The sequence below is a fragment of the Molossus molossus genome, unplaced genomic scaffold (genome assembly GCF_014108415.1).
Source record: "Molossus molossus isolate mMolMol1 unplaced genomic scaffold, mMolMol1.p scaffold_m16_p_5, whole genome shotgun sequence".
Lineage (NCBI taxonomy): Eukaryota > Metazoa > Chordata > Mammalia > Chiroptera > Molossidae > Molossus > Molossus molossus.
In genome coordinates, this window is record NW_023425388.1 from 66466453 (window position 1) to 66473559 (window position 7107).

Genomic DNA, 7107 nt, shown 5'->3' on the forward strand with positions numbered 1-7107 from the left:
GACCTCAAGCAAGTTATAGCCTCTTTGGGCCTGTTTTTCTCATCTGAAAGAAAAAAGCCCAGCCAGTGTGGCTCAGTGGTTGAGCCTCAACCCATGCACCAAGAGGTCGTGGGTTCGATTCCCAGTCAGGGCACATTCCCAGGTTGTGGGCCCAATCCCCAGTGGAGGGCATGCAGGAGGCGGCCAATTGATGTTCTCTCTCATCAATATTTCTATCTCCCTGTCTCTTCCTCTAAAGTCAATGAAGAGCCCTGGCCAGTTTGGCTCAGCAGTTAGAGCGTCTGCCTGCGGTCCGGAGAGACCCGGGTTCGGTTCCCGCTAAGGGCATGTACCTCGGTTGCAGTTTGTCCCCGGCCCTGGTTGGTCGTGCGGGTGGCAGCCACTCGATGTGTCCCTTTCACATCGATGTTTCCCTTTCTCTCTCTTCCTCTCCCTCCCACTCTGTCTGTACAAAAAATGGGAAAAAAATGTCCTCGGGTAAGGATAAAAAAAAAAATAAAGTCAATGAAGAAAAATTATTATTTCTTTTATCCTCACCCAAGGACATTTTTGCATTTATGTTCAGATAGAGCGGGAGGGAGAGAGAAAGAGAAACATCGATGCGAGAGAGACACATGGAGTGGTTGCCACCCACACGACCCCAACCAGAGCCGGGGACAAACTCTAATCAAGGCACATGCCCTCAGCGGGAACCGAACCCGGGACTCTCTGGTCCGCAGGCCGACACTCTAACCACTGGCCAGGGCAAGAAAAATTATTTTTAAAAAAAAGAAAGCAAGGATAGTAATACCTAATTCACAAGATCATGAGTACTAATTAAAATAGTGTATATAAAGCATTTGGTGTAGTATCTAGAATTTAGTGTTATTGACATTCTCTAATTCTCTGATTCTATATTCATATTTTCACTTGAATATTTGGATATATACTTTTATTTTAGTAAGTATTTGACAGTTTTTAGAGCATTGTTTTAGGTGAAGAAAAGAATCTTTGACTCCTAAGACAGATACGAACCAACTTTTCACCCAGTATAGATTCCTGGCAGATTCTACTTGAATATGTCCTAGGACTACAAAAAATTAATAATCACCCTGGCCGGTTTGGCTCAGCGGTTAGAGCGTCAGCCTGTGGTCCAGAGAGACTGGTTCCCACTGAGGGCACGTACCTCGGTTGCAGTTTGTCCCCAGCTCTGGTTGGGTCGTGCGGGTGGCAACCACTCGATGTGTCCCTTTCATGTCAATGTTTCTCTCTCTCCCTCCCACTCTATCTGAACAAAATATCGAAAAATGTCCTTGGGTGAAAAATAAATAAATAAAAATAAATAAAAAATTAACCTTATCACCCAATGTTAATTTTTGATGTATGTTGTTCCATACTTTTCATATGTATTTATATATTTTTTATTTTTTTAATAGATTATTTTTTCTTTATTGATTTTTTTTTTTTTTTTTTTTTTAGGGAGAGGGGAAGAGAGAGAAACATCGATAAGAGAGAACATTAATTGGCCGCCTCCTGCATGCCCCCCACTGGAGATCGGGCCCACAACGTGGGCATGTGCCCTGACCAGGAATCAAACTGGTGACCTCTTGGTGCATGGGTCAGTGCTCGACCACTGAGCCACATTGGCCCAGCATGCATTTATATATTTTTTAAAACAAAAAGATCATTTTTCTGTGTTACATATTTTTAATGAAATCATAATAGTAATTGCCTTTTTTCTTTCATATATTTTACCATCAGTAAGTATTTCTACAATGTGATTTGTGTTGGCTATGTGTAAATCCATTTTGTGGCTTATTTAACCAACTCCCTATTGTTTGTACATTTATTAATTAAGCAAATGTTCATAGAATGCCTGCTTTATGGCAGATACATTCTAGTAATTGGGTCTTAGTCTTGAATAGGATACAATCCTGATACCTAAATTATTTCTGAATTTGGTGGGGGTTGGGAGGTGGTATTTTATTTTGTTGTTTGGGTTTCTGGAAACATAAGGAAGAAATCACCTGAAATCCCACCAGTCTACAAGAGGACTACTTTCTACTGACCTAGGCATTCATCTCTTTTTGCATGTGTATGTTCTTTTTTACTTTTTATTTTCTTAAATATGTTTTTATTGATTTTTTGAGAGAGATAGAGAGAAACATGGATTGGCTGACTCCTGCACACCCCCTAATGGGGATTGAGTATACCCTGATCTGTAATCGAACCAGGACCTCTCAGTCCATGGGACAACACTGAATCCGCTGAGCCATACCAGCTGGTCTAGTTTTTATTTTTTAATGCTCCACAATAATATTGCAATAGAAGTTTTATAGGAAACTCTTTGCAAATGTCTTACAAATCACTTTACCAAGGAGGGGCCAGAGGCTATGCACATTTTCAAGGCTTTGGATGAGTACTACCTGACCTCTAGAAAGGGGGTACCTGTTTATAACTTAGTATCTGAGGATGCTTGTTTCCCTAAACTCTTAGCAAGGTTAATTTTTCAACCTTTACCAGTTTGACATGCTCACCTGATTTGTGAAAGAACCAAAGCACCTTTCTTGACATCTGCCATAGTTAAAAATACATGTCACAAGACCTGCCCATTCTTCCCTAGTGCTTAAGTCTTCCCAAAGATTATGTGCAGTATTATGGTACTACTGGTAATAAGAGATGTCACCACAGTGATTGGAAAAATATGAAACACTTAGCTTCCTAATAGGTGACCACCATTCAGATGTACCTCTTTGTTAAGCTCCTGCTAGTCACAATAATTCCCAAACTCTTAACAAAGATACATTCACACTGTTCTCTAATTAGTTCCATTGGTGTAACTTGGAACTGTTTGACTTGAAGGTTGATGAGAATAGGACCATGTCCCTAGGTAAGGCCTACCTTAAGATAATTATACTGGCCCTGGCCGGTTTGGCTCAGTGGTTGGAGCATCGGCCAGCGGACCAGAGAGTCCCGGGTTCGGTTCCCGTTAGGGGCACGTAACCAAAAAAAAGAATTATACTGTACCTTCCACAGGTCTGATGTGAGGGTGATGGAGAAACTATAACCCCAAATTTGCAGACATTGAGGTGAGTACAGGCATTCAGAGAGGTTTAGGAAATTGCTCTGGTCAGAGCTGGTGATCTAGGATGTGTCTTGGTCTTTAGAGTTCAGGCCCAAGTTCTTTTCTCTACTAGCTGTTAATATAAACATATTCATAGTTACACATTCATTTAGTTCATCTTTTGTGAAGCTGTCCTAGGTGTTGAGTATTCATGTGTGAATCAGACGTATATCTTGTCTTCAACAAGATGAGAGGCTATTTGATTCAACATTTACTGAGGGCATACATTCTGCCAACTATGTGCTAAGCAGTGAACAAAGCTTAGTAAGACTTGGACCCTGCTCTCAAAGAGCTTGTAGGCTAGTGGGTAGATGTATATAAGCTATAAAAATATAAAGTTCAATACTCAGTGCTATAATAAATATTCCAAGACGCTTTCCCTAAAAGTATTTCTGCATGTGAGACTATACCATTGTTTCTTTATTAAAAACTGCTAAGTGATAGTTCCATCTGTGTTGATTATGGAGCTTTGACAGCAAGTAATAGAAAATCCTCATCGGGGAAAACTCACATAACTGGAAGTCCAGGGTTGGCAAGTTCTACATGCAATAATAATCAGTGATGCCTTCCAAGACTCGGGTTATTTTCATCTCAGAGCTCTCCCTTTTAGGACTGATGAAGCCAAACATGTACTTTATTATTCCAAAGGCATGAGTTCTCCTTTTTTAGTCTGATTGAGCCAAATTAGGTTTATTTGTATTTTTATGAACCAATAATAGTTGTCAGCAGAATGACTTATGCTGATTGGCTTAAACAGACACCCCCCCGCCCCCCTTTTCTTGGACCCATGTGTAGGTTAGATATCACATGGAACAAAACGAATTCTGTTACAAGGAAGAAGAGGTAAATGGATATTGAGTAGGTGTCCAATTTTCCACTAAATCATCTTGTTCCTTAACAACCAAATCATCCAGAATGGTCAAATTGGGTTTAGAGGAGCAATTCTTCTCACAGTTTACTTAAAATTTTGAAAGAAAATTATTGATAGAACATAATAGTAGTCTGATGCTCAGTTTTCAGGACAGTCTTGTCCAGAGATCTGTTCTCTGAACAGTAGTCCTTATGGAAATCCTTAGGGAGATCTGACTGGCGACTTCCAGCCGCCAAGTACTAGAATACCAGCTACATCTTGATGTCTGGAGGTTGCAAGTTCCAGGTTTGAGACAATGGCTCAGTGATACTTTCCAGAACTGAGTCTTGCCTGTTGTTCTGTTCTTTATCCTTCTCATCCTTAGACCTATCATATATCTCATGGCTACGGTCACTTCAAGTATTACATCATTGCATAACTATTCAAGCCAGGATGAAAGTTAGCAGGCTTACTGTCTATCAGGGAGTATGCTCTTCCCCAGAAGCTCCCACATGCACTTCCTTAGTCACATGCCCACCCTTAAACCTCTTGCTATCCAGGGGAATGCTTGGCTCTGACCAGTCTTATTTCAGGCCCCTAGCAACTGGGGAAGAACCCCACCTTCCTTAACATATTGCCAAAGCAAAATCAGACTTCCATAAATTAAGAAAACTAAGCTTACTAGAGGATAGGCAACCGGTAGTGTCTGCCTCAGACCAACTTGGCATATGTGTCCAAAGCCTCTATTTTAATATCTGAATTAGGAAAACATTAATCTCAAATTCTGTGTGGTGAAGAACATGCTTTAATGTTTTCCAATTCACAGACCAATAATAGGAAAATGAAAAATACACACACACACACACACACACACACACACGTATATATATGTATACACACACATACACTTTTTAAAAAGACATGCACTACACAAACCCAAAGTTTTTATTAAACTCAAAGGCCACAAATTTCTCTGTCAAATTACTATAAAATGTCTAAATACTTTTTAATTTCTGTTCTCATCATGGACCACTGACGATCGCAGACCACTGTGGCTCATGACCACCTTGGCGAGGTTCTGTTTAGTGCGCCTACCTGCCTCCTGCCTCCTGCCTCCTGCCTCCTGCCTCCTGCCTCCTGCCTCCTGCCTCGTGTCCTGCGGCCCCTTTGCTTCACCTACAACAGTCTGTTTTCTGTTACCAGAATATGCCGTGTGTTTCTGTTTTACTTCTGGACTTGACTTCACATTCTGTTCTCCCTTCCTGGAATGTCTTCCCCTAGCTGGGAACACCTACCCATCTTTTTAGACCAGCTTAACTGTCACCTTCCTTGCAATATTTTCCCCGAATTCTCTGCTCCCCCATCAGTATTTCCTTTGAATCCCATGTATACTTACTTTATTGGATGATTATTTCTAGGCCAGCCTCCCTCACCAGATCAAAAGTTCCCTGAAGGTGATAATTGTCTTGCTCATATTTATATCCCCTGTTCTTGGAGCACATCCTTTGCCCTAAATAAAGGCTTATTGAATTGAATCCACTCAATGAATAAGACTTATGTTTCTTTCTTGTTACTCTCCCCCAAATATTTTTCTACTGTGCTTCTGCCGGCCTGTTTGTGGATTTCCTTATAAGAACGCACCATTTTGACACACAGATTTTTCTTTCGTCTTCTTTCAAGTCTGGGTTTAAAAACAAGATACAGCTTTCCATTGTGTATTCCCAGCATGGGTCCTTCTTCCATGCATCAATGTCACTATCACTGCAGGCAGTGAGCGGGGTTATGGACACATGACGCCACTCCAGCAGCATGTTCAAATTCCCTGGAGCAATACATGAGCCCATATGTGGCTACATATAAAGTCTCCAAAGTGCCTAGCAAGATGGTACAGCACAGAGAGCTGGTCACAGGGACCTAGGCTTTAGTCTTTACTCATGTACTAGCTCTGTGGTCTTGGGCAAGTTCTTTAACTTCTCTGAGCCTGTTTCTTTCATTTAAAAAAAAAAAAAAAAAGGTATTATGGGATGGCAGGAGGAAACAATTGCTTGATAAATGTTAGTCCCCTCTGCTCAAATGGGCATGTGTGGATCCACAAGAAAAGCAGGCTGAGAAAAGTAGTCAATGGGTTTGCTGTCTCTTTAAAGGGTCGGGGCCAGCCTATGCTCTGGGCTTGCTGAGAAAGATGACCTGCTTTGAAATTCTATCCCAGGCAGAGCCCTGGTCGCTTCTCTGTTCCTGTGCTTCTGATTTCCTTGCTCACAGCTGGCAGGGACCGCGACGTTGGCGATGTTGGCAGCCGAGGGGTGCATGACTAAGGTGGAGGGATGAGTAGCTGCTGCCTGTTACAAAGTGGTGGTTTGTTAGAGAGGCAGGCCCAAATCCCCAGCTCCACTGCTCAAATGACAACACGGAGCCAAACCCCTGCTGTGAGCAGGCTCCAGGGGAGGCTTTCCTTTCCAGGCTCTCCAGCTCTTTTCCTTGACCACTATTTTCCGACCTCTCCACTTTAGAAAGGAGGAAATACGATGCATATTTGTTGATTTTAATTAAATAAGGAAAAAGCTGACGTCCTTCAACGTGCCACACATTTTCACTCCTCTGTGCCTCAGTTTTGCTGTTCTCACCGCTAGAAATACTCCTCTCCTTCTACCTACCTGGGCAATTCAGCCCTTCTCACCTCTGGAATCAGATGTTAGCTCTTCCTTCCTCGATGCCACCCCGTCTAGGCTGCCATCTCCCAGTCACCATGCATCACACATGGAATTGCCCTTGGTTTTTAAATTTTTTTTTTCCATTACAGTTGACATTCAATATTATTCTGTGTTAGTTTCATATGTACAGCACAGTGGTTAGACAGTCATGTACTTTACAAAGTGCTCCTCCACTATTTCCAGTACCCACCTGGCACCATACATGGTTACTACAATATTAATGACTATATTCCCTGTGCTGTACTTTACATCCCTGTGACTATTCTGTAACTACCAATTTGTACTTCTTCATTCCTTCTTTTCACCCAGCCCCCCAACCCCCTTTCCCTCTGACAACCACCAGTCTGTTCTCTGAGTCTGTTTGTTCATTCGTTTATTTTGTTCTTTAGATTCCACATATAAGTGAAATCATATGGTATATTTGTCTTTCCCTATCTGACTTA